The sequence below is a fragment of the Astyanax mexicanus genome, chromosome 17 (assembly GCF_023375975.1).
Source record: "Astyanax mexicanus isolate ESR-SI-001 chromosome 17, AstMex3_surface, whole genome shotgun sequence".
Taxonomy (NCBI): Eukaryota; Metazoa; Chordata; class Actinopteri; order Characiformes; family Acestrorhamphidae; genus Astyanax; species Astyanax mexicanus.
Genome location: NC_064424.1, coordinates 35,342,182 through 35,369,539, shown reverse-complemented (window position 1 = coordinate 35,369,539; position 27,358 = coordinate 35,342,182). Strand labels below are relative to the sequence as shown.

General features: G+C 39.4%; 1 pseudogene; it reads left to right on the top strand.

The window, feature by feature from the left end:
- The first annotated feature begins 1,403 nt into the window (after positions 1-1,403).
- Positions 1,404-27,358, top strand: part of LOC103039624 (polyunsaturated fatty acid lipoxygenase ALOX15B-like) — a 398,882-nt pseudogene continuing 372,927 nt past the window's right edge.

Below are 27,358 nucleotides of genomic sequence, written 5' to 3'. Positions count from 1 at the left end.
TGAATTACCATTTAGTAGCAACTTCGCGCGGTGAACTTGTCTCCTGCCAAACTCAAGTAGCGTTGCTACTTTAGTTAGGACTAAGGTTGCCAGATAAGTTAAGATTTTTCATCCTATTTGTTTATTTTATTTTAAGTTTTTAACTTACACAAATATTGCACTGGACAAGTTTTTGTATAGAATGGCCACATACACTTTAAAAATGGTTAAACATGCGCAAGATTTAGCGCCTCCATGCATTTTTTGATTATTTATTTGACTGGAAAATGTCACATCTGGCAACAACCAACAGAGCAAACCGAGCCGTGCCATTTCAGGCAATAGGGGTGGGGGCATTATATTATGCACAAAAATAATAACATGCCGCTTTTAAGTAGTAGAGTAGGTGCCCCATGCAATGTTTAAAGACAAAAAAGATGAGCGTATCATAAATAATTCACATTGGGTTTTAAATTTAATAATGTCATAATTTCAACACATTTCATTCTCAGTCAATTTGGCTCCCTGCAACTGCAAAATGGTTGAGGCCTAACGCTGGCTGCGTTGTCTGCGTATGCAGAGCGGCGGCCCTGGCTTTATCCGTGAAGGGTCGCGGGGGGGGGGCTGGAGCCTATCCCAGCAGGCATCGGGCGGAAGGCAGGATACACCCTGGACAGGCCGCCAATCCATCGCTGGGCCCGGTGACATATATGAAGCTCAATTGTCTATATGAATAAATATGTTTTAAAAGGTAAAGGTTTTCATGAGGTGTCCTAATTTTTTTCAAATGGCTGCATCTTGAATGAAAAGAAGGTAGTTCCAAACTTTTGATTGGTACTGTACATGTTTTATATTGGCCACGCCTCTGTGATCAAACATTAAAAAGGCCGACAGAAGACTCTGTTTCTTCTTCTCTTCTGCCCACTAGCAGCGATCTGCACTACAGTTCATCCTCCTGGAGATTCAGGTCAGTTGCATTCTTTAACTCTTCTATTTCTGAGAAATCTATTTATTACAGTGACTAAGAGTTGTGATTAAGAGTTGTATAAGAGTTGTAAATGCATAATTTTTTCTGATTTATTTTATTTCATAGGAATGAATAGGGTGCAAAAGTTTATGTAACCTTCTCACTTATGTCCCAATTATACAAATACACAACTAACACCCAATAACCCACAGCTACCACTTAGAACCTTAACTACCCCCCAAACCATCTTAGCAGGGCTGCATGATACCAGAAAAATCTGACATTGAAATATTTTCTTCTGTGATTATATATTAAAATATTACAAAAGGGAAGGGTTTTCACCAGATGAAATAATAAATGTCTAAGTGGAAATAATGCATAATATATTGTTTTGAAATATAACATGTTTGTCTTCAGTGTTCTCCCACACGCCTGACTGTGTAAGAGCAGAGTGATCATGGTGGAGTATAAGGTTGAGGTGTTTGACAGCACTGTCCTTACCCTGGACTCCATCTACATCAGGCTGATAGGCAGCGTCTGCAACAGTGAACCCCAGGTTCTCCACAGCCCACTTTCATCGGTAAGTTCTAACGTTCTGACACATTGCTTTCTTGCATTATAGATTTTTTTTATTATTAAATTTTTGGGTTAATTAAATGAATTATAATAAGAACACTTTTTATTTATTTTATTTAGTAAACTTAAGTAACTAATAGTGCACTGTTATAATACTTCTTGAAATTTAATTGAAATTTTATTTATGTGCATGACTTAATATTAAAGTTTAAATTTATTTTGTAATTTTAAGTAAAGTTAACTTATAGTTCTATCCCACTGTTTTTCTTTCTGACAGTATACCTTTTTTTTTTTACCTCATTTAATACTGCAAGTGGTAACACTTCATAATACTCTTTCATAGTTAATAGGTAACTAAGCAAGAACTGAGCAGTAACAAATTAATAGTGCTGCATTAACTATGGTGTCACATCAATGTCAAAAGTGGGGGTGCAAAAATACCAGATAAAAAAAATTAACCAGTGTGTTTTAACATTTTGCATGTATAAATGAACGTCTCGTGAGCGCACATGTGAAACCCGCGAGCAAAAAAAAAAAAAGGGAATTGTGTGCGCACAACAAAATATCGCTTTTGAGTTTCATTTTTCTCCTCTCGGATGTTCTCCTTGCATGCCTGTGGCTGCAGGTTTTGCTAGAGTGAGTTTTTTGTGCTTGAGCTTTTGATATGGGGTGGTTTTGACAGTTTGGGTCAGGATAGCCTCCCTCAGCGAATGCTATTGTCCGATATCTCCAGCCGGTAGAACAAACCCTAAGCAAAAATATCAAGATAGCAGACTTACCACTTATTACTCATACACTCAAAAAACATGCCTGCTTCAACATTTTAACAATAGCAACAACTCTGACAGCTTGGTGGAAATTTCCATCTATGTAATGCTGCAGGCCGGAGCCCCAGTGGGCGTGGCTAAAGGGCGGAGCATGTGTCAATCATTTTCGACTGCAGCCAATCAGATACTACACTTTCGTTGTCAATCACTTTTTATTAAGCCAATCCTCAGACAGACCAAGCCGTCCATCATTTTTAACTGCAGCCAATCACCTTAACAGATCTGTCAAAAGAAGGCGGAAACGTAGCGCGATTTAAACTTCTGAACAGCGGTGAAGCTGAAGTATTTTACGAAATACTACATTAACAGTTTAAACACACTTATGTGCTATTGTAGTTAGTCCTGCCTACATGCCGCTCTTAAACAGAAGTAACTGAATGAAAACGTTAGAAAAGCCCTGACTTTAGATATTTATAAATCAAAGATTAAAATACTCGTTTTTATGGAATGGCACTTTCGTGATTTTTTTCCTTTATTGCAGTAATTCCAAAATTTTCCCTCGGGGATCAATAAGTATCTATCTATCTATCTATCTTGCATTAAATCGTGTATATGTATGTGTGTGTGTGTGTGTGTATATATATATATATATATATATATATATATATATATATATATATATGTATATGTATGTATGTATGTATATATATATATATATATATATATATACACACACACATACATATACACGATTTAATGCAATTACTGCAATAAAGGAAAAAAATCACGAAAGTGCCATTCCAGAAAAACGAGTATTTTAATCTTTAAAAAGTCAGGGCTTTTCTAACGTTTTCATTCAGTTACTTCTGTTTAAAAGCGGCATATAGGCAGGACTAACTGCAGTAGCACATAAATGTGTTTAAACTGTTAATGTAGTATTTCGTAAAATACTTATACACATTCAGCTTCACCGCTGTTCAGAAGTTTAAATCGCGCTACGTTTATCCGGTAGCACCGCAGTTTCCGCCTTCTTTTGACAGATCTGTTAAGGTGATTGGCTGCAGTAAAAAATGATGGACAGCTTGGTCTGTCTGAGGATTGGCTTAATAAAAAGTGATTGACAACGAAAGTGTAGTATCTGATTGACTGCAGTCGAAAATGATTGACACATGCTCCGCCCTTTAGCCATGCCCACTGGGGCTCCGGCCTGCAGCATTAACCTTCTCGAAATTTCACTAAATCACAAACTCCACTCTCTCACTAAGCATCAACAATTATCCATATGGAATAACCCCTGATTCTGATTTCTGGATACAGATATGTAAACATAACCTTCCCATGATCACAAGTGCTAATCTACAGAGAAATACCATGTGTGGCGTGTGAGCGCGACACGCTCAAAGCGTGAGACTTGAGAACACTGATCCTAATCTTGTAAAAATTTGTTAGATGAGGGACTAGGTCTCTGTGTTCTTCTTTATGAGTTACTGCTGATTATGTCACAGTATTATAAAGTGAAATATATGTAAATAATAATTATTATTAGCTAACCAATATAATATAACCACATATATAACCTAGCAAACTTAGCTAGCTAATGCTAAAACACACAAATTAAACCTAGCAGACTTATCTAGCTAATGCTTACACACATATAACCTAGCAAACTTAGCTTGCTAACACTAACACACACATATAACCTGGCTAACTTAGCTAGCTAACTAACACACACTTAACCTAGCAAACTTTGCTAGCTTATGCTAACACACAAATATAACCTAGCTGACTTAGCTAGCTAACTTAGCTAGCTAACGCGAACACATATAACCTAGCAAACTTAGCTAGCCAACTAAAACATATTTAACCCAGCAAACTTAGCTAACACTAACACACACATATAACCTAGCTAACTTAGCTAGCTAAAGCTAACACATATAACCTAGCAAACTTAGCTAGCTAACACTAACACACACGTATAACCTAGCAGACAACTTTCTATCATGTTTTTTTTTCCAATATACTGTAATTATACCTCCATTACTTACATGCAACAGCTAGTGTAACCTCTGCTTATACTGTCCAATTTTTATATCCCCACAGAATTAGTTTTTTAAAACGTTATTCAGCTCTATTGCACCTTTTTTTTACAGTCTCTGGAGAAGCCTGCTTAGCTAGCGTGGGTAGACTGGTCTTACAAGAGTGTACGCTCACATGCTTAGCTGGACTGTATATGGCATTTAATGGCAATTTAACATTAATTTTATGTCTGATTTGATATTACAGATTAACATGGACAAAAAAATAAGTTCAGATCACTTTACAGAAGAGTGTGTTTAAGACACTGTTTAGAATGCGGCAGTTGAAGAAGGATGTTGTGCCCATGTTATTTACCAGTTAAGTGAAGCCTGTAAGGAGGACTGTGATATGGTGGGTCCCCACACCAATCAACAATCATCCTAAAAGAAAAATTGAAGTGTTCAGTTATGCAGGTTACCCCTGCTACTTACCGGCTTCCTTAGGGAGTGGCAGCGCACGGGTCATGGGGTGGGAAGAAACCTTTGGTGCCGGGGCTGTTCCAGATTACCTGTGGGGGAAAAAATCAGAATTGTTAATTAAATGTGTGTGTATATATATGTGTGTGTATTATACTTACCTGTCCTATTAGTCCTAGTATTTTGTATGAATGGAAATAACCGGTTATGTGTATATTTGTTATATATGTAATTGTTCATAGCTGTCTCCCCCATGTACTCTTTTGGTTTAGCCCGGGGGGTATTTAAGGGGTATAGGGTGAGCATTACTGGAGGAGAGGTAGATTGGGTTCTCTGGGACGGACATGTTTGCTGGAGCTAAAAAGCTTAAGAACTCTATTAAGGACTGGGTTACGGTTTTTACCCTTAAAGTCTTAACTATGGTAGCATAATCCACTTATCTCTGCCTTCTCCTACTAAGTGTATATAGTGTATTGTATTCTTTTTTTTTTTTTTTTTTTTTTGTCAATAAACTTACGTCAGCTGAACAGCTTACAACTGCTCCAAGCACCTCCTTTGCCATAAAGTTGCTATTCAACAGAGGTACCTCCTGACCACACCACCCACACTACCACAAGGACTGTAGTTAGACAAACTACTAGGTATTTTTCTACAGTCACTAAGTTACTTAGTAACTTACTAGCTAGAAAGCTATGTAACACACAAGCTTTCAATACAGCAAACAAAGGCGATTACCTAGCTACCTTCCACATTGTGCACATAACCTTCCATCCAATTGCTGTAGCCTTTTAGTAAAACACCCCAGGGAATCCTGCACTTATTTCTGCCCATTTTTTGCCTGCCTCCCAGTAACTCACCTCAACATGCAATCACTTATTCCCCAATGGGCACCTGCCCACACTAAAAACTAATTGGCTGTCTCACAGACTCTTTGCAGAGATCAAGCCAATTAGAATCCTATTTGTTTTGCATGCTCTTCGTGAATATGCACCTCTATCTTTCTTTTACACATGCGATTTGTGTTCATTCTGGGAGATTTTATTTGACTTGCGAGCATCAGGGAGCCCTTACTGATATGCGGGAGACTTGTCCATACGGGCCACCCAGCCTCACTTTCATTTCAACATGTGCAAATGTATAAGGTGCATGGACAGCACAAGTATGGTGTATACGTTTGTCTTTTATTTATTTTTCTATGTATATAATACTAAATCTATAATACTAAACTGTTTTTTTTTTCTGACAGGAGCGCACAGTCACAGTGCGCTGTGACAACAATGTTGGCACCGTCCTGCTGGTAGAACTAGAGGCCAGGTCAGGCTTTCTGCATTTCCTTAAGGACTGGTTCTGTGCCAAGCTGGTGGTGACCACACCTGAAGGAGATGAAGTCGTCTTCCCCTGTTACCAGTGGCTGGACAGCAAAAAGCCAATCGTCTCTCTCCGGAACAGCAAGGGTTAGCACAGCTTCTGATACATTACTGATTTATTACAGGAATGTCTGAATAAAACAGAAATACAGTTTTGCTAAGTAGTTGCCTTAATAATGTAAAGAGCCTTAAAAATTTATACTAGGCATTCAACAATTTTTGGCATTTTATGGACCTTGACGCTAGTTTTTGCCCCCCAGGCCCAATGCCAGCGAATATTTAAAATAGTCGTTTCAACCGTTTATATATATAGAGATTTAATTTCTGTATGTACTGTATTTTTCCTTTGTTTTCTTGAAAATGGACAGTGTGTCTTATAATCTGAGGTGCCTTATGTATGAATTCTGGCTGTGCTTCGTAACCTGAACCAATTTTATGTGGTACACATTTTAGTTATTTAGCTAGAACCGTCATGCAGCTGCTGCTACTTCTCTACTACCAGTGGTCGCACTTCAAAACGCCGGTATGTCAGTCGCTTTGGACAAAAGCGTCTGCCAAATGTAATGTAATGTTCTAGAGTGGACGAATAAATTCATACATTTCTATTTCATTTTCTGTGTAGCTACACTTGTCCAGAAGGAAACAGAAATTGCCCTCCGCTTCCAAAGGCTACAGGAGCTCAAAGAGAGGCAGCAGAACTTCAGGTAAGTGTATTTGGTACCCGTGTAACCTGTTTAATCAGTTTTTACAAAACAACAGGTGGTCTCAGCATTCTTGAAAGATGGAAAAGGAACTGGCACATGCACACTTTTACCCATTTTTTTGTGTTTTATTTAATATAATTAATAATAATTAATGACCTCAATTAAAAATAATCTCATTAATAAGATCTCTGCTGCCAAGGAACAGTGGCCTGCAGTTCATCACTTGCCACCAGGGGGCACAAAACCTCCATTATAGAGCATAAAAGTGCTCAATTTATTAAAATCACCCAAAATAAATCGTTTAGTTTGAGCATTCCTCACTCTACCTTGTTATACCTCACCGTGCCTCATTTATCTTAGCTCTGCCTCACTTTACCTCAGTCTACCTCAGCCTGCCCCACTCTAACTAACTCTGCCTTACTTTACCTCACTCTAATTCAGCCTTCCTCACTCTGCTGTACTCTAACTCCCTTTACCTTACTTTACCTCACTCTACCATACTTTACCTCACTCTACCTCAGCCTGCCTCACTCTGCCGTACTCTAACTCCCTCTACCTTACTTTACCTCACTCTACCATACTTTACCTCACTCTACCATACTTTACCTCACTCTACCTCAGCCTGCCTCACTATGCCGTACTCTAACTCCCTCTACCTTACTTTACCTCACTCTACCACACTTTACCTCACTCTACCTTAGTCTTCTTCCAAGCCTTATGTCATGTTAGCACAGTCTGAATGTGAGGAGCTTCCTCTGTTGCTGTATGTGGGTAACGCAGTTTGAGTTTGCTGCTATTTATGAAGTTGTCACAGCTCTTTCACTGCGTTTATCATGAAAACTTACAATAATGATATAATGTGATTTTTTCACAAAGATCTTAAATATTCTGATCTACTGCTTAAAATTGGCCCACCTCGTTCACTCATTTACATTATTTCTGTCCTGCAGATGGATGAAAAAGGATGAAATACCCTCCAGCATTGATGCGAATTCAGCGTCTGATTTGCCGAGTGAGGTCAGATTCTCATTCACTAAGGACATGGAAATGAAGTACAACGCTGTGGAAGTGTAAGATCTATACCCTATTAACATCTAATACTAATAGCAAATCACAATTAATGGGTAATTATCAGGACCTTTTATAGTCGTAAAACTTGTACAGTTTTTTATTCTTTTGACTATTTGTCATATTTATAAGACTTCAGACTAGACAGAAAACTAATTTTCCAGCTTAATCACTTAATTTTAATTTATTCATTTTAATTTTTTACTTTGCTGAATTGTTCACGATGACTATGTTCTGTTTCAAAGATACATTTAGATTTTCTAAAATGACATCTTAAGCTTTACCTCAGATAAGTATGGAGACAATATGAGTATATTAAAATATGAGAAAATATCCTTAAGATTGTGATGTTAACCTTATGATGGTAAAGGTTACCTTCTTAAAAGGGCAGGGTTAGCACAGTTAGCCCAGGGTTAGCCCAGAAAATAGCTAAATGAATAATCAACCACATTGAACACATGATTAAAAAATGTAATCCTTTTTAAATATATAACCAACCTCTTAATATTTTTTTATATAAAATATACAAAATGTTGTTTATTTAGAGTTAAGGTTAATATTTCATCTTTAATAAAAAAAACCTGTTGAAAAATGTACTATGCTGGGACACAAAAGGCACATTATATTAATAACAAACCCGTAATTCAAGCTACCAATGTGTTTCTCAGACTGGCTGAGCTGGAGCTTGAGAGTTTGATGGCCTGCTCAGAATCATGGCGCAGTTTCAACCAACTTCAATCAATCCTCCGTCACCCTGAACCCAACAAGGCTGGAGGTGAGTTTCTCAGAGTTCTAAATAAATATTATCTATTCGGGCTCTAGCAGTCTGATCAGGTGTGATTAATATAAACTACGTATTCTTACAGCTTACGTCCAGCAGCACTGGCAGGAAGACGAGTTCTTCGGCTATCAGACGCTCAATGGATTAAACCCCATGCTGATTGAGCGCTGCACCAAGCTGCCCAGCAATTTTCCCGTCACTGAGGACATGGTCAGGTCTTCTTTGGAAGGAGGCAGTTTGAAGACGGAAATGACGGTGATTATGTAACACACACACACAGATGCAGGAAGCTGGAAGATGTATTCTGCTTGAATAAAACAGAATGAGGCACAGTTAGCACATGCAGCAATTGACAGTTCTCTCTCGGTCCCCTGTCCAAACATCCACTATGCTTCTTCTCATTAACAATATTTATAAATTATATGTCTGTATTTATAAAGCAAGTTTAAGCCGTGTTGTGATTCTTGTTTCTGTTCTGCAGAAAGGAAATATCTTCCTCTGTGATTATAAACGCCTGAGCGGATTTAAGGGAAATAAGATTGATGGGAAACAGCAGTATCTGGCTGCTCCACTCTGCCTGCTCTACAGCACCCCTGAGTAAACTCTCAAACCCATCGCTATACAGGTACGTCTGTAGATTTAAGCACTGGCAGATCTTAACAGCAGAGCTTCAGGCAGTAGGTTTTTCCTTAAACTGACTGTAACAGAGTGGAAATCAGTGTGAGTTTTAGATTCTGATCCCGCTCCCTGCCAATTCCTCAGTTCTATTTCCACACCCCGGGTTACCAAGAATACACACATATCAGCAGACAGACAGTGCACTGCATCCATGGAAGTGAGAAAGCTGGTTCAGCAGAATCAGCATTAGGTGCTACACAGCCTAAAAAGTTTCAGAATCTTCCTAAAACGCTCTATAAACAGAGACAGAGTAAAACAGATGTAATATTGGTAGTGTGTTTTAAAAATGGAGACAGCTTAGAGCCAAGAAGATCCCAAAAGACAGACACAAAGCAAAATTTCCTCTGAACAGGTAATCACTGAGCTTCCGCAAAGTTTGCTTACCATAACTTGTAATTTATCACCACCACTAGCATACTAACATTCCCATCAATATGCTAACATGAACTGCTACTAGTCACAACATACAAAAAGACAGGCCATAGCTATTTACTATCCTGGATGCAATTTGTGTAACAGAAATATACAACAAAAACGATAGATTCACTTTATATTGAGGGATAATGGACACAGCCCAGGGTGCATCAAGCTAACAGAGAGCTGCCATGCGAACAATAAAAAGTTTACATACGCTGACTAACAGATCATGACTTCTTAATCTGGGAACCAGTGTGAGCTAAAGAGCTGTTTGGTGAGTGTAAGGATGAAATAGTATGGTATTTAGATATGTGGGTTAAAATGTAATGAACTATGTAGTAGAGCTTGAAAGGAAGGTAAGACTGGGATGGCTGAATTCACTGCTGAACATTTCAGAGGTGTTGTGAGCCTAATTCAGTGAAACGAAAATGAGGTGTCTACCTGATGACCCCTGTGAAGAGCTTGTGAATGTCAGTGTATTTGTGAAGGGAAAGTTATATGTTCCATGTTTGTGTAAAATGTAACTGATCAGATCGTAAACACCAACAGTAACCTAGCTGTTAGGTGTCAGGTCTTTATGTTTAGGTTAACTGTTGCTGATTGGATCATAAAAGGCCACAGAAACCTAGCTGTTAAGTGTCAGATCTTTATGTTAGGGGTAAATTATGCTAATCAGATCTTAAACAACCACAGTAAGGACCTTTATGTTTGGTTAAATGTTGCTGATCAGATCATAAACGGCCACAGTAACCTAGCTGTTAGGTGGAATGTTACTAGAGTCATATAGTTAAAGGTGAGCGAGTGGGAGAGTAGAGTAGAGGGAAAGGGAATAGGATGGGCCCTAGTGTATATATAACTCCAGTTGTTGGTGCCGGTATTATTATTGGTTATTAACTATAGTTATTAACAGAAATTAAACACTTTATATATAAGTTTGGAAACATGTCTGATTTATCCACAGTTGCATCAGAAGCCGGATGAAAACAACCCCATCTTCCTGCCCACTGACTCCCAGTGGGATTGGCTCTTGGCAAAGATCTTTGTGAGGAATGCAGAATTCCACGAACATGAGCTCAACTTCCACCTGCTGCGTACTCACCTGCTGGCCGAGGTTTTCACCATCGCAACTCTCCGCAACCTGCCATCAGCTCACCCGCTGTACAAGGTGAGCATCTTTACAGTTTCTTTTTAGTTGCAGGACAAGACCCAGTGTCTAACCAGACCACACCTGTATCATTTGCATTTTATCATTTACATTATCATTTACATCATACACATTTCAAACATATCATTTTAGGCAGCAGAACTTACCATATCTAGCCAGCACAGGGATATAATTCTGATATCAAAAATCAGGAATGAATTCTCCTTGGACTACAGTTAGCATCCTAGCTAACACCCTTACTTCATCGTAGCTAACACCCTTACGTCTTACTGCTGAGTTTAGCTGCTAGCATGGGTCGCTGTTTTAAGGTCAATATCTGAAGACTTGGGTGAACTTTTGCCATAATCCACAAAACATATAAACCCCCCAGAACCTACTAATTAGCACAGTGTATACTAAGATGTATACTAAAATCAATGACTGTATTGACTAAAATAAAAAGACTATCCATTTTTTTATTTGGACTATTTTCTTTTATTTGGACTTTACTAAATAAAAAATTGAACAACATATGGTAAAATATCTACCTATATATATATATATATATATATATATATATATATATATATATATATATATATATATATATATATATATATATATATATCTTTTAAGCATTTAAAGGTACATTTGTAGGAAAAGAGAGCGAGCGTGTGAAATATTTACAGTAGACCAATTTCAAAATATCACAGAAAGTAGTCTGCTCCGCCCACCCCTCCACAGCCACGGTGCTACATCGGGTTGCCAAGTTGGGCCAGGCTAAATCTACACAATCCAGTGAAAGATACGTTCAGTACCTTCTACCATGGCAAGAAAGTCATATTATAAACCGGCTCATGTGAACTTTATTCGTAGCTAGCTAAACTAGCCTCTTGCACCGCTAGCTGCGTTAACTTAAGCCAAGCCTGTTATTACTGAAAAATCCCACTTCTCCAAAAATACACTCTCTCTCAGATATACTCTGCCTTTTTCCCAGCTGCACACAGATCACTGATATGAATGTGAACACTGAATTTTTAAATTAATTAAAACACCAGTCCCTAGTAAGCTCATCTATTGGTGGTGAAAAATCACCTGACTAAATTAGCTAGCCAGTTAGCTTAACGTTACCTGTTCAAGAAAAAAGTAGCAGCTCTGGGTCGGTCTTGTAAAGTTAGTCTTTTTGAGCTCCAACTTCAAAGTCTCCAACTTTCAACTAATATTCACTCTTGTTATATTCCTTCTTTGGTCACTGAGCTTTTTTGAGATATGCTGAGGTTTTTTAAAGCTGTGTAGCAGCTGAGGTTTAACTGCTAGCTACTTTGCTGCAGCACCGATCGCTGTAGTGTAGTGTGGGTGCTGGCAACCTCTGGGGTGGAGTAAATGTTGGGGAATGAGCAGCAGGTGGAGACAGAGGACAAAACTCTGGGACGGCCTGCACGTTTAGATAGTAATGTACGGCTGAAGCCCTGCTGACAAGAGCTGCCAGTGCTTTCACTTAACATGTTTCCTTAATATCTGATGATACATCCTGATCATTTTATCATTTACTCTTGAAAATTAGTTACATATTGGTCCTTTAAGCAGAGCTGGTATATTTTATTATTTATAGAGCAACATATTTCATATATAAAAACGTCTTAAAATGTAGTTACTCTTTAAGACATATTTGAGTAGCCAATGACCACGTGAAAATAACCTCTGGCATGTGTAACCATCTATTTGGATTTTTTTAGGTGAATAAAGGTGCATCTATAAAACCTGTTATAATAGATATACAGTATTTGTATGTGATATTTTGTGTTTATGCCAGTTATTCATTAATTAATTTGCATTTTACACATTATTCATGATTTGACTCTGCATGCCACCAAACTGTATTTGAAATGAAACAACTTAGATGCAGTTGAAGTGTACACTTTAAGGTTTGATTCAAGGGGATAAATGCTAGTTTGTGAGTCTTTCTGTCTATTTTTATCTTAAGCGAGTTAAAATGCTGCTTGATCGGGTTAAGATCTAAAGATTGATTCAGCTACTGCACTTCTGTGCCTTAAAACTCCTTTTTTGCATCACTGTCCATTTGTACTGTTCAGCCCTGTGCAACCAACCTTGCTGCATTTGGTTGAATCTGAGCAGAAAGTACAGGGTGGGCCATTTATATGGATAAACCTAAATAAAATGGGAATGGTTGGTGATATTAACTTCCTGTTTGTGGCACATTAGTAGATGAGAGGGGAAAGCTTTTCAAGATGGGTGGTGACCATGGTGGCCATTTTGGATCCAACTTTACTTTTTTTAATGGGAAGAGAGTCATGTGGCACATCAAACCCATTGAGAAATTTACAGGAAACAATTAACTTTATTCTGTTATTGTGTTGGATTGTCAATGCAACCCTATTCTCCCACTCTTAACACACGGATAGTAACAATGCAGAAGAAATGCTAGCACAGGCTTCCTGTATCCGTAGTTTCAGGTGCCGCACATCTCATATCTTCACAGCATAGACAATTGTCTTTAGATGACCCCAAAGATAAAAGTCTTAAGGGGGTCAGATCAGGAGACCTTGGGGGCCATTTAACTGGCCCATGATGACCAATCCACTTTTCAGGAAAAACTAAAATCTAGGAATGCTCGCTTCTGACACCCATAATGTGGTGGTGCACCATCTTGCTGGAAAAACTCAGGGAACGTGCCAGCTTCAGTGCATAAAGAGAGAAACACATCATCATGTAGCAACTTGGTTTTCATTAATAAAGAATGGTCCCACTATCTTTGTACCCCATATACCACACCATACCATCAATGTTTGTGTTCCAACAGTCTTGGAGGGATCTATCCAATGTGGGTTATTGTCAGACCAATAGCAGTGTTTTTGTTTGTTAACTTTACCTTTCACAAGTTTGCCTCATCACTGAACAAAATAGGTTGTCTTGCTTTGAAATCTGTTGCAATGACCCGGGTTCTGCGTTCATCAGACATTAAACTCTGTTAACCTCTGCGACATGTCAGTGGCTGTACACAAAGAAAAACTTGTAAATAACTAATGAAAGAATAAAGTTACAGTAAAACCAAGCGCATCATTGTTTTTCTTGTGAAATTCTCAGTATGTTTGTATTCAAAAGCAAAGTTGAATCCAAAATGGTCACCACCTATCTTGAAAAGTTTTCCCCCTCCCATATACTAATGTACCACAAACCAACCATTCCCATTTTATTTAAGTGTATCCGTAAAAATGGCCCACCCTGTACATTCCTGTACACATCAGAATTCATCCTTGTGTTTTTTTTTACTTTAATCATCATTGCTATTCAGTGGTGACCGAGTAAAATTGAAAGCCATGCACGCCCATTTCACCACCATGTTTCACAGAGGATGTGGTGAGCTTTTTTGTTGAGCCATTCTAAATCTTCTCCATAATTCCTTAGTTTAATCAGTCTGGTACAGGCTGATCTTAATTCCACCCTTCCAAAGAATGCGGTTCCAGGACTGGGCTGGCTTCTTTAAATGTTTTTGGTAAAGTCTAATCTGGCATTTCTATTAATGATTTGCACCTTGTGGTGAACCCTCTGTATTTACTCTCATGAAGTCTTCTCTTTACTGTTACGCCCTCGCTATGTTTTCCTGTGTTTTCCCCGTTTCCTAGTGTGTTTCTCTAGTACTTTTCCATCACGTGTGTCTAATTTGTAGCTCCGCCCCTCGTTACCTGTCTCCCCAGGTGTTCATTGTTTCATGTTTAGTATAAATAGTACCTGTTTATCTACGTTTGCTGGCGGTCTTTGCACCTTCCCCTGTTGTTTTGTCACGTCACGTTATTGCTTTCTCTACGTTTCATATTTACTGCCTCTTGTTTATTGTCTTTCACGTTATTTCTAGTCACGTTTATTTCCTGTTCGTTTCTTTGTTTATTTTGTATATATTTTCGTATTTATCCTTTGTATATATATCCCTAGCCTTGTTTGTACTTATCTGTTTAGCTTAGCTCTGTGTTGGTTTTCCCTGTTTGTTTATGTATATATATTTATTCGTTATTCCCCTGTTTGTTTATTTGTTTATTTGTTATTTAATAAAGTCTGTCTTACCCGCGTTTACGTCCGCCTACCATCTGCTCGCCCGTTACAGAAAGACCGACCGCCATGGACGTTTATGCGGGACACCCTTGGGTTGGATCCGGGCTGGCCATCCGTCATGCCCCCTTTGGGACCTCGGCGCAGGAAAACCCGAGGCCTCGAGGCCGGAGAAGGCTTCGGGCTAGGCGTTCTAAGAGGTCCCAAAATTCGGAGGATTTTCTTGGGGGGGGGCTAACCGTTGGGGCTATCGGCCTCGGGGGACACGAGGCGGGCAGAAACGCAGGCTGTGAGGATCCCTACTTCTGGGATTACGTGGACCTCCTCGCAGCTGCGTCTAGTTCGGAGGATGAGTTAATCCTTCCGGCTCTCAGATGTCCTCCGTGTCTCCGGGAGGAGGCCGCCTACGTCCCGGAGCGATCTTCAGCAGCGCCGGCTTTCAAGACGCCGTCTTCCGTCGGCCCGCCTCCCATGGCGCGCTCCGTCACGGCGGCTACGCAGCTAGCATCTCCAGCGGCTGCAGCTCCAGGCATCCCCACGGCTACGCGGCTAACGCAGCTAGCATCTCCAGCGGCTGCTGCTCCAGGCATCCCCACGGCTACGCGGCTAACGCAGTTAGCATCTCCTGCTTCCACGGGTCAAGTTTCTCTGGCTGCTACGGCGCCCGCATCTTCTACGGCTGCAGACCCAGCTTCCACGGCGGCCGCCGAGCAGCACTTCCAGTCACCCGCAGCGGCAGCAGATCTTCGCTCCGGGGTTCCCATGACAACGGCGCTACACTGTACTGCTACTGCCACCCCGGAACCTGAATACGCTGCGGTGAAATTAAGTCAAGTCTCCGTGCTCTCTTCAGCAGCCCAAGCCTCCACACAGACACCTACTGCCCAAGGGTCCAAGTTTGTTCAAGTGAGTGTTCCTGTGCCAGCGGTGCCCACCGCCTATGTTCCTGTGCCAGAGGTGCCCACCGCCTATGTTCCTGTGCCAGCGGTGCCCACCGCCAATGTTCCTGTGCCAGCGGTGCCCACCGCCAATGTTCCTGTGCCAGCGGTGCCCACCGCCAATGTTCCTGTGCCAGCGGTGCCCACCGCCTATGTTCCTGTGCCAGCGGTGCCCACCGCTCCTGCTACGATGCCAGCGGTGCCCACCGCTCCTGCTACGATGCCAGCGATGCCCACCGCTCCTGCTACGATGCCAGCGGTGCCAGACACCGTCCATGTTCCTGTGCCAGCGGTGCCCACCGCCCATGTGCCGATGCCAGCGGTGCCCACCGTCCATGTTCCTGTGCCAGCGGTGTCCACTGCCCATGTGCCGATGCCAGCAGTGCCCACCGTCCATGCTCCTATGCCAGCGGTGCCTACCGCTCCAGCGCCGACGCCAGCGATGCTCGTCGTCACGCCACCAGCCCCAGCTGCTCTAGTCGCCGCGCCGTCAGCTCCTGCTGCCCGAGACGCCGCGCCGCCAGCTCCTGCTGCCCGAGACGCCGCACCGCCAGCTCCTGCTGCCCGAGTCGCCGCACCGCCAGCTCCTGCTGCCCGAGTCGCCGCGCCTCCAGCTTCTGCTGCCCAAGCCGTCGCGTCGCCAGCGAGGCCCGTCACCACACCCAAGCCCATCCCGGCACCCAGGACTAAGTTTTGCCCCAAGCCTCGTGTGCCCAGGTCTACCCCAAGGCCCCTGGACTCCAGCCCAAGAACTTTGCCCAGGCTGGCTCCATGGACTACCCCACAGACTTTAGCCAGTCCTGGGCATCCCCAAGTGGTTCTGGTTCCCATGTCACTTCCTGTTCTGGTCCCCGTGTCTGTCTATGTTCCGGTTCCTGTCCTGTCTGGTTTGTCTGTGCCTGTTCCTGTCACCGTTTTCGTGTCTGTTCCTGTCAATGTTTTCGTTCCCGTTCCCATGTCTAGTCCTGTCCAGTCACCTGTCATGTCTCACGTCCAGTCATCGTCCCCTGTCCAGTTCCCCGTCCAGTCTCGTGTCTCGTCCAGTGTACAGTCTAATGTCCAGTCTCCGTTTATGCCCAGTGTCCAGTCTCCAGTCACGTCCCCTGTTCCGTCTCCTTTCTTTGTCAAGTCTTCTGTCCCATCTCCTGTTTTGTCTCAAGTCAAGTCCCCGGTCTCGTCTCTTGTGTTTCCCGGCCTCTCCCCGCCGCCGGCCCCCGGGGTTCGTTTTTACGCGCCTCGGGAGCTGCGCGTTTAGGGAGGGGCTTCTGTTACGCCCTCGCTATGTTTTCCTGTGTATTCCCCGTTTCCTAGTGTGTTTCTCTAGTACTTTTCCATCACGTGTGTCTAATTTGTAGCTCCGCCCCTCGTTACCTGTCTCCCCAGGTGTTCATTGTTTCATGTTTAGTATAAATAGTACCTGTTTATCTACGTTTGCTGGCGGTCTTTGCACCTTCCCCTGTTGTTTTGTCACGTCACGTTATTGCTTTCTCTACGTTTCATATTTACTGCCTCTTGTTTATTGTCTTTCACGTTATTTCTAGTCACGTTTATTTCCTGTTCGTTTCTTTGTTTATTTTGTATATATTTTCGTATTTATCCTTTGTATATATATCCCTAGCCTTGTTTGTACTTATCTGTTTAGCTTAGCTCTGTGTTGGTTTTCCCTGTTTGTTTATGTATATATATTTATTCGTTATTCCCCTGTTTGTTTATTTGTTTATTTGTTATTTAATAAAGTCTGTCTTACCCGCGTTTACGTCCGCCTACCATCTGCTCGCCCGTTACATTTACTGTAGACTGAGATACTGATACACCTCCTTACTGGGTGGATGTTATGAAAGGTTTTTTATTCATCATGGAAAGGATTTTGTAAAAATACCCCACTTGTGCTCTTCTGTGGAGGTCCAGGTCTTTTTGAGTTCTTGAGCTCACCACAGCACTCTTTTTTACCAGAATGAACCAAACTGTTGATTTGGCCACACCTATAATTTCCTCTATTTCTTTTTTTCTTTAGCCTAATCATGATCTGTTTCACTTCCATTGAGAGCACCTTTAACTGCATGAAAGCACCTTTAACCTCAAGTCCACAACAACAGTTACCAAATGCACACCTGGATTCAACTCCAGACCTTTTATCTGCTTAACTGATAATGGATTAATGCAAAAATAACTCATGTAGCCTATACAATAGCTTTAGAGATAATTTATCCAGTTACACTTGAGTCCAAAAAATGAGAAGGCTTTGTAGCAGAAAATGGTTTTGATTCCTAAATGCTTCATAGGACTTTTTTCTTCTGCCCCTTGAATTAAATCTAAAAGTCTATACTTTAGTTAAAATGTTTAGCTAATTCGTTTCCTTTTAAATCAGTGTGGTGGCATATAGAGCCCAATTCATAAACACTGTGTGACTGTCCAAATACTTATGGCCTGGCAGAATTTGTGATTTATTGTCCATTTTTAGACTAAGAATGTTAATGATAAAAAACACTTTTATTTTATTCATGGTTTATGGTTGGGTGAAGCTATTCATCCAGCCAATTGTAGTTGTGTTGGATATAATTATATTTTATAATAAGTAATTTATATGTTATTATATGTTAATAATGACACTACTTTCCACCTTTAGCTCCTGAAGCCCCACACTCTCTACACACTGCAGATCAACATCATGGCCAGAAACCTGCTGATCTCACCTGGAGGGGTTTTCGATAAGGTATGAATGTTCATGAGAAATACACTATATTGCAAAAAATATTATATCTGTGCAGAAAGTTGGTGATCTCTGCACACTATCCTCCTCAACATCCTCTGACCCTGCTCTGTTATTTTACGTTGAGAGAGTGATTTGCTGTCATTCCTAGTCACTTCCACTGTTATAATAAAACTGACAGTTGCCTGTAGAATATTTAGTATTGAGGAAATTTCTCAACTGGACTGCATCCTATTATGGTGCCACTCTGAAATTCCCTGAGCTCCTGAGAGCGACCCGTTTTTTCACTAATTTTATAAAAGCTGTCTGTTTGCCTAGGTGCTGCTTTTACTCCTATAAGGCCATAAAAGTGATTGTAATACAATGTATAGTGTATGTAAGAGCAGTGCCCATCAACACATTGTAAGGGCTCTGAGGACTGATTGGCTGATTTCAAACACCTACTTACACCTGTACTTAAGGGAAGCCGTTTAGTCACTCAGTGCTGAATCTTTGAAGCTTGTGAAACCGAATCTATACCGTTTTTTCAAATGAGCCTTTGCTCTTTCTTTTCCTACTTCTCTACAATGGCAAATGTCATTTTCATGTCTGCCCTTGGAGCAAGACATTGCCGTCTTCCCCTTTCTCTCGCTCACGCTAGGCATGATTTTTGTTTTCCACCCGTTTTGTTATGCTGCCTGTTTTCATTTCTCCAACCGTTCTCGGCGGCTCCTTATAAGGGTCCTTAGCCCTTCGATCCTCCTTGGGGTGTTTGTTCAGGTTTTTTTTTCCTTTTTCTTGGGTTTACCTCCTTTAAGATCTGCTGTTCTGCAACTGGATTCAAACATCCTTTGGGCTGGAGAGCTCCTTGTCAGTAGCCCTCCTCGCCATTACAAAAAGATCCAGTCCAAGCATGAATCCAGCAGAGCAGTCAGATCTCAAACAGGTAAAGGCCACTTTAGGGAATCAGAGAGCGGCCGTTGGGAGACATGAACAGACCCTGCAGCATATTGTGACTCAGCTGCAGGGCTTGACTAACATGCTGACCCAAAACCCTCCTCAGCCCGTACAGCTAGCTCCTCCAAGGGGGGGGCAGTCAGAATAAACTCCCTCCAGTACCAGACCCACCAGTCAGTCAGGCCCCACTGACCGATCAGTGCTGACCTGGTTCAGTCCACAAGTACCCCAGTTTACTTATCTGTTTAGTTTGGAAGCCCTCCTGTTAAGTTTCCCATCACCCTGTGTCATAAAAAATTCATTTTAATTCTTAAAATCCTATTTTTATTTGTGACTTAATTTTTAATCTTACAATTTCACCATATCACAAGTTCAAAATACAAAAAAATCAAACTAAAGTTAAAAATTGTAATTCATTAAAAACACCTCTAAATATTTAGGTTTAATTATATTTATATAAGTTTAATTAAGTTGAAATACTTATGCCAGCTTTTTAGCTCCCATGTAAAAAAAAACAATTCTTTTCTTTGCTTGTTTCTGCCAGTTCACTTCAATAGGTCAAAAAGATGCAGTCACGGCATGCCTGCCCAAAGCCTTCTCCACCCTAACCTACAGCTCCCTCTGTTTTCCGGAAAATATCAAGGAGAGAGGTCTGGAGGACATCCCCAACTACTTCTATAGAGATTACGCCCAAAAGCTCTGGGATATCATCAACAAGTACAGTAGAAATAATCCCTAAAACAATCTTTAAAATGTATACACATGTATATACACTGCCTGTCCAAATAAAGGTCACCATCTGGACTTAAACAAGCAAATATGTAGAAACCTTCCATTGGATAATTCCTGCATGGGTCATTTATGTTTCTGCTGGCAACAAGTTAACCCCAACTGATGCAGTAAGTAGCTTGTCATTTGTTAAGCAACCATGGGGAAAAGCACATCCTGTGGTTATGGAAAAAGATGTTAATCTTGATATTGCTAAAACTACTAAAATCTTGAATGATCGTGATAAAACATTTGGTGAATAAAAAACAACAACAGAACTCAAGGGATTGAGACTAAACAGCTATCTAGCCTTACAAAAAAAATCACTTATCAGTGAGGCTAACCTGCAAAAATGGCTTCAGTTTTCTAGGGAGCAATTGGACTCTGGAGCAATGAAGAAGGTCATGTGGTAGAAATTTACCCTGCTCCAGAATAATGGAGCATTAGGGTAGGAAGAAAAACAGATGAGTGATGCACCCATCATTCCTAGTGTCTACTGTACAAGCCTTTGGGGGTGGGGCTATAATCTAGAGTTGCTACTGTTGATAAAACTAAAGGCGGTCGACCATTTTTTTAAAAAGGCATTGTATATGCATTACAGTACAGAGTACTGTAAGTCCATGTTTACTGTACTGTAAAAATAAATACATTAAAAGCTACAGAAAAGCTATAGAAAAGCTCTCTTGTGAGCTAGTCTGAGAACAAAGCTCAATTCCAGATTTCTTCAAGATACTATCAGGTTGCATTAATGCATGCATTCATGTCTGAGGCAGATATCTAAATGATTAAAGGTAAATGCTTTGTTCAACTTATTTAATTTATTATTAAACTGCTTGTTACTAGCCATTGTCATTTTTGTTGGTCTAAATATGAGAATGCAATGTCTGTCTGTATACTTTAGGTATGTTGATGGCATTGTGAAGTGCTACTATCTCAGCGCTGAGGACGTGAAGAAAGACTCAGAACTGCAGAACTGGATCAGTGAAATATTTAACTTTGGATTTCTGGGAAGAGAACAGAGTGGTATGGATTCTGCTGCATCTGATCATTAATGCACCAGATAAATCATATCAGATATTCATATTCTATACTGAGCTTCAGTCTTCTCCTGTTATGACTTGCAGGACAGTTTAGGCACACCTTGCCAAATTAAAAAATTAGTAAAAATAAATAAATAATAATAATAATAATAATAATAATAATCAAACATTAAAGCAATATTTTAGTAAATCTCAAAGCACAGTCATATCCATAACATAAACAGACTTTTGGTGTATTTAAAGGTTTGTTCACTTTACAGATCCAGGGCACAGCTTGTATCTAGACAGAGTCCCTTTACTTGTGGTAACTCTAAAGGCCTGTATGTGGGCACATTTTAAAGTTTGTTATTTTAAATGTTTATTATTCACTTCATAATAGAGTCTGAACACAATTAGGTAATGTCTATGTTGCATAAATTAATAATTTAGAATAATTCTTAAACCAAATAATTTTCATTTATTAAATAACTAATGGAGGCAAAATAATTAGTGGATTGCCAGCAGGACCAGGACAAAGTGAGACAAGTGCTGAAAAGACAGGTTTATTGTAAACATTGATCCCAAAGGGATCGGTGTACAGAGTACAGCAAATAAACAAAAGGGCAGCAATAAATAGCAACATACCAGAATGTAGAGCCAAATCCAGGGTCAGCACACGGTAAGACAAGCAGGTTAAACAGGGATAGGCAAGAGAGTGTTCAAAGGAGGAAGCAAGGTTGGTAACCAAAGATCCACAACAAAACCAGAGGGCTAAAGAGAGAACAAAGTGCAGAAATAGGTCGAAAACAAGAAGACGAGAGAGTAGGAAAGCACGTCGTAACAGAGCTGGAAAAATAGTTTAAAAAATAGTAGACTATTTATACAAGAGAACACAAGTGTGAGCAATCTAAAATGTCTGGGAGAATAATTGTCCAGAATAGGCAAACTGACAGCGTCAGGGCTGACATAGATACTGAATAATTAGTAGGGAGTTTCCATCGTATGCCAGGCAGGTGGTTGCTATGGTATCTCAGTTAGTTCTTCAGGTGTTGCCAAGTGGTTGTTGTTGTCCCCCATGTTGATGGTTGGGTGTTGCAGGTGTTTTACTTAAAGTGTGCCACAACAAATGCATCCTTTTAAATCCTGTTGAAAAAAAAAACTGAGAGTTCAATCAAAAACTTGTATACAAACCTGCATCTCACAATCAGACCAAACAATCTGGAAATAAAAAAAATGTGGGACAAATTGCAAAGAAAAGAACAACAGTATAATTATAATATGGATATAGTATAGCCAGAATAATTAGACAGTACTCAATGATTTATATAATGTTTTAGAACTACTCATAAATAGTTCTAAAAATAAATAGCAGGCACTAAATAATAAGTACTATAGTAGTATAATATTAACTACTTTATTTCAGTGGGAAATGTTTTAACTAACCTTAGCTAGGTAAGCTAATGTTAATTACTTTATTCCAGTGGGGAATGTTTTAGCTAATGTTTGCTAGGTTAGCTAATGTTAACTACTTTATTTTAGTGGGGAATGTTTTAGCTAATGTTAGCTAGGTTAGCTAATGTTAACTACTTTATTTCAGTGAGAAATGTTTTAGCTAACCTTAGCTAGGTTAGCTAATGTTAACTACTTTATTTCAGTGAGGAATGTTTTAGCTAACCTTAGCTAGGTTAGCTAATATTAACTACTTTATTTCAGTGAGGAATGTTTTAACTAACCTTAGCTAGGTTAGCTAATGTTAACTACTTTATTTTAGTGGGGAATGGTTTAGCTAACTTTAGCTAGGTTAGCTAATGTTAACTACTTTATTTCAGTGGGAAATGTTTTAACTAACCTTAGCTAGGTTAGCTAATGTTAATTACTTTATTCCAGTGGGGAATGTTTTAGCTAATGTTTGCTAGGTTAGCTAATATTAACTACTTTATTTCAGTGGGGAATGTTTTAGCTAATGTTTGCTAGGTTAGTACCTGTGGCATAGTTTTGAATGGATAATACTTAATAGATAATTAGTAGAGACTGAATAATTGCTAGCTTTTGAATTAGAAGTAAATACTCAATGCATATTACATTTTGAATGCTAGTAAATACTAAATAATTACCTCTTTTTGATTTATTAGTAGGTACTACGGAGCCCCTAAAGGAACGTGGTGTATTTTTTTACATTTTATTTCATTTACTAAGTGGTGATCACCAGATAATGGTAGCTAGCAAGCTATAGTTTAAACTGGCATATGTTCCACAGTGTAAAGTTGTGATTAACTAGCTAGGTTAGCTAATGTTATCTATATTTCAGTATGAAATGTTCTAGCTAACGTTAGCTAGGTTAACTAATGTTAACTACTTTATTTAAGTGAGGAATGTTTTAGCTAATGTTTGCTAGGTTAGCTAATGTTAATTACTTTATTGTAGTGAGGAATTTTTTTTAGATAACCTTAGCTAGGTTAGCTAATGTTAACTACTTTATTTCAGTGGGGAATGTTTTAGCTAACCTTAGCTAGGTTAGCTAATGTTAACTTCTTTATTTCAGTGGGAAATGTTTTAGCTAATGTTAGCTAGGTTAGCTAATATTAACTACTTTATTTCAGTGAGGAATGTTTTAGCTAACCTTAGCTAGGTTAGCTAATATTAATTACTTTATTTCAGTGGGGAATGTTTTAGCTAATGTTTGCTAGGTTAGCTAATGTTAACTACTTTATTTTAGTGGGGAATGTTTTAGCTAATGTTTGCTAGGTTAGCTAATATTAACTACTTTATTTCAGTGGGGAATGTTTTAGCTAATGTTTGCTAGGTTAGCTAATATTAACTACTTTATTTTAGTGGGGAATGTTTTAGCTAATGTTAGCTAGGTTAGCTAATGTTAACTACTTTATTTCAGTGGGGAATGTTTTAGCTAATGTTAGCTAGGTTAGTTAATGTTAACTACTTTATTTCAGTGGGAAATGTTTTAGCTAACTTTAGCTAGGTTAGCTAATGTTAACTACTTTATTTCAGTGGGAAATGTTTTAACTAACATTAGCTAGGTTAGCTAATGTTAATTACTTTATTCCAGTGGGGAATGTTTTAGCTAATGTTTGCTAGGTTAGCTAATGTTAACTTCTTTATTTCAGTGGGAAATGTTTTAGCTAATGTTTGCTAGGTTAGCTAATGTTAACTACTTTATTTTAGTGGGGAATGTTTTAGCTAATGTTTGCTAGGTTAGCTAATGTTAACTACTTTATTTTAGTGGGGAATGTTTTAGCTAATGTTAGCTAGGTTAGCTAATGTTAACTACTTTATTTTAGTGGGGAATGTTTTAGCGAATGTTAGCTAGGTTAGCTAATGTTAACTACTTTATTTCAGTGGGGAATGTTTTAGCTAATGTTAGCTAGGTTAGCTAATGTTAACTACTTTATTTCAGTGAGGAATGTTTTAACTAACCTTAGCTAGGTTAGCTAATGTTAACTACTTTATTTTAGTGGGGAATGTTTTAGCTAACTTTAGCTAGGTTAGCTAATGTTAACTACTTTATTGCAGTGGGAAATGTTTTAACTAACTTTAGCTAGGTTAGCTAATGTTAATTACTTTATTTTTGTGAGGAATGTTTTAGCTAATGTTAGCTAGGTTAGCTAATGTTAATTACTTAATTTTAGTGGGGAATGTTTTAGGTAACGATAGCCAGCTAACTCGTATGCACAGAAAAAGTTTTGGGTACACACACACACACACAGCTACTTTCACCCAAGCCTACCATATATTGTACAGAGAGCAATGAAAGCCTTAAAGCTAAGCTAACGTAGCTAGCATTAGGTTAGCTAGCTAGAGCTTTGTAAAAGCAGCCTACATTAAATCACAAATGGCAGCCAAATAAATATGATTTTGATTATGGAGGATTGGATGGAGGATTACAGAGCATGTGCACAGCACAACGTAGCAGCCTGTGAAGTCAGGTACAGCCAAGTGAATATACTAATTGGTGCTTACCACTTAGTATGTGATGCTCACCACTTAGTAAGTGGTGTTCACCACTTTCTACGTAAAAAAATAAAATACACCACGTCCCTTTAGGGGCTCCGTAAGGTACAAAAAAAAAATTAAAAATGCAAAAATAAGGCTGAAAGACTACAAATGTTCAATAGTGTTTAGTCCAAGAGAATCAAAGGCCATTCCAGAAGCTCCTGTTTGGGTCTGTTCAGGTGGTTGGCGGTGCTTTTAAACTGTTTGTGTCCAACATTTCTTATGAGTTCTGCTTTCCTTAGGAATTCCGAAGTCTTTCAGCACAGTAGATGAGCTCATCAAGTTCGTGACGATGGTGATCTTCACGGTGTCGGCTCAGCACGCTGCGGTTAACAACGGCCAGGTTTTGCAAACCCCATTTCTGGGTGGGTTTTTATCTGAATCTGATTAAAAGCTGGTTCTGATTCTCTCTCTGCTGTTCTCCAGTTTGATTTCGGGGGCTGGATGCCCAATCTGCCGACCGCCCTCAGACTCCCCCCACAATGCAAGAAAGGTGTGACCACAGAGAAAACCATATTTCAAGCCCTGCCTGATGTCACCACTACCATCCATGGCATGGCTGTTCTGTATCTGCTGAGCAAGAAGTCCTCTGACCACGTGAGTCTAGACACAGAACTTTTACACTAATTAATTTAGCAGAGAAAAAATCTGATACAATCTACATGTAGTGGAACCTTCACATCAAGTAAGATATTTTCAAACAGTGAAAAAATATATGCAGTTTTAATACAGTGGAAATCTTCACATCAGGTAAAGCAGTATAATCAATAAAAAAACAGGTTCTTAAAATCAAGCATTACAATGAGAACCGTTGAACCTGTATGTCTCCCTTGTCTTTGTTTTCCTGCAGTACCAGCTTGGAAATTTTCGGGAGGAGCTGTTCAGCGAGGCTGTACCATGTGGCCATATTGAAGAATTTAAGAAAGTTCTTAAAATATTAGAGGCTGAAGTTGAAAACAGGAACCAGTCCCTTGAACCTGGCTACCTTTACTTAAACCCAACAACTGTGGATAACAGTGTTGCTCTGTAGAATGCTGCACTGACCAGTGGGAGTCTCTGTTTCTTACTCTTATATGCAGATTCGAGTTATTCCATTTTCACTTTATCTTTTGTTTCCACTATATGACATAAACATTTTAGTCAAGAACTGAAAACATGTGAGCTTGGATTTAATTGAACAGATTGGAGATTCAAATAAGATTTTTGTGTTCAAGTGTTTAAAAAGCAGTTCAAAAAGAGTTGAGGTGTGTGCTGTTCCTCGCTCTCCTTGTGTCGGGAGCATTGCTAATGAGTAGGTGAGATTGGCTCAGGATAAAAAATTGGATTTTCTTAAATATTTTAAACTAAATTTTTTTCAGCCAATTTTTTTGATTGGTGCTTCCTTCCTTTTGTTTACTCTAAAACTGTACAACGCAGCAACAATATTTCACTAATGCTGATTAAATTTTTTTAAAGAGTATTTCATCTTTACTTTAATGTGTTGCATATCAGACCATTTTTTAATTGCCTACTATTCACATTATCAGTTGATTGAGGTTAATCTAAAAAAAAAAAAATGAAACTTTCCTGAAGTGTGAGTGTAGTTTGATTGATTGTTTGATTTATATGCAAATATATTTTAGTTATGAGTTTGTATTAATTTGCAGTGATTAGAATATATTCATAATCATAATAATTGAAAATTATATCATGAAATTATGATTGAAAATCAGAATCGTATTCAGGGTAAGTACTGCTTGTTTGCAAAAGCCTTCTAAGATTATTAGTTTAGTTTGGGTGTAAGATAAATCATATTACGCCTACGTTATAGAACTGTGGGGTTTATCAGGGCAGAAACAGAATGAAGGCCTGATAAAGAGAGATAGAGGTGAGCGTGATCTGAAGTGACAATAAACAGAGGTGAGAGTGGCCTGGGTATACACTAGACATAGGTAATCAGTAGATGGAGAGGATCTTGGCAGAGGTAATCAGTGG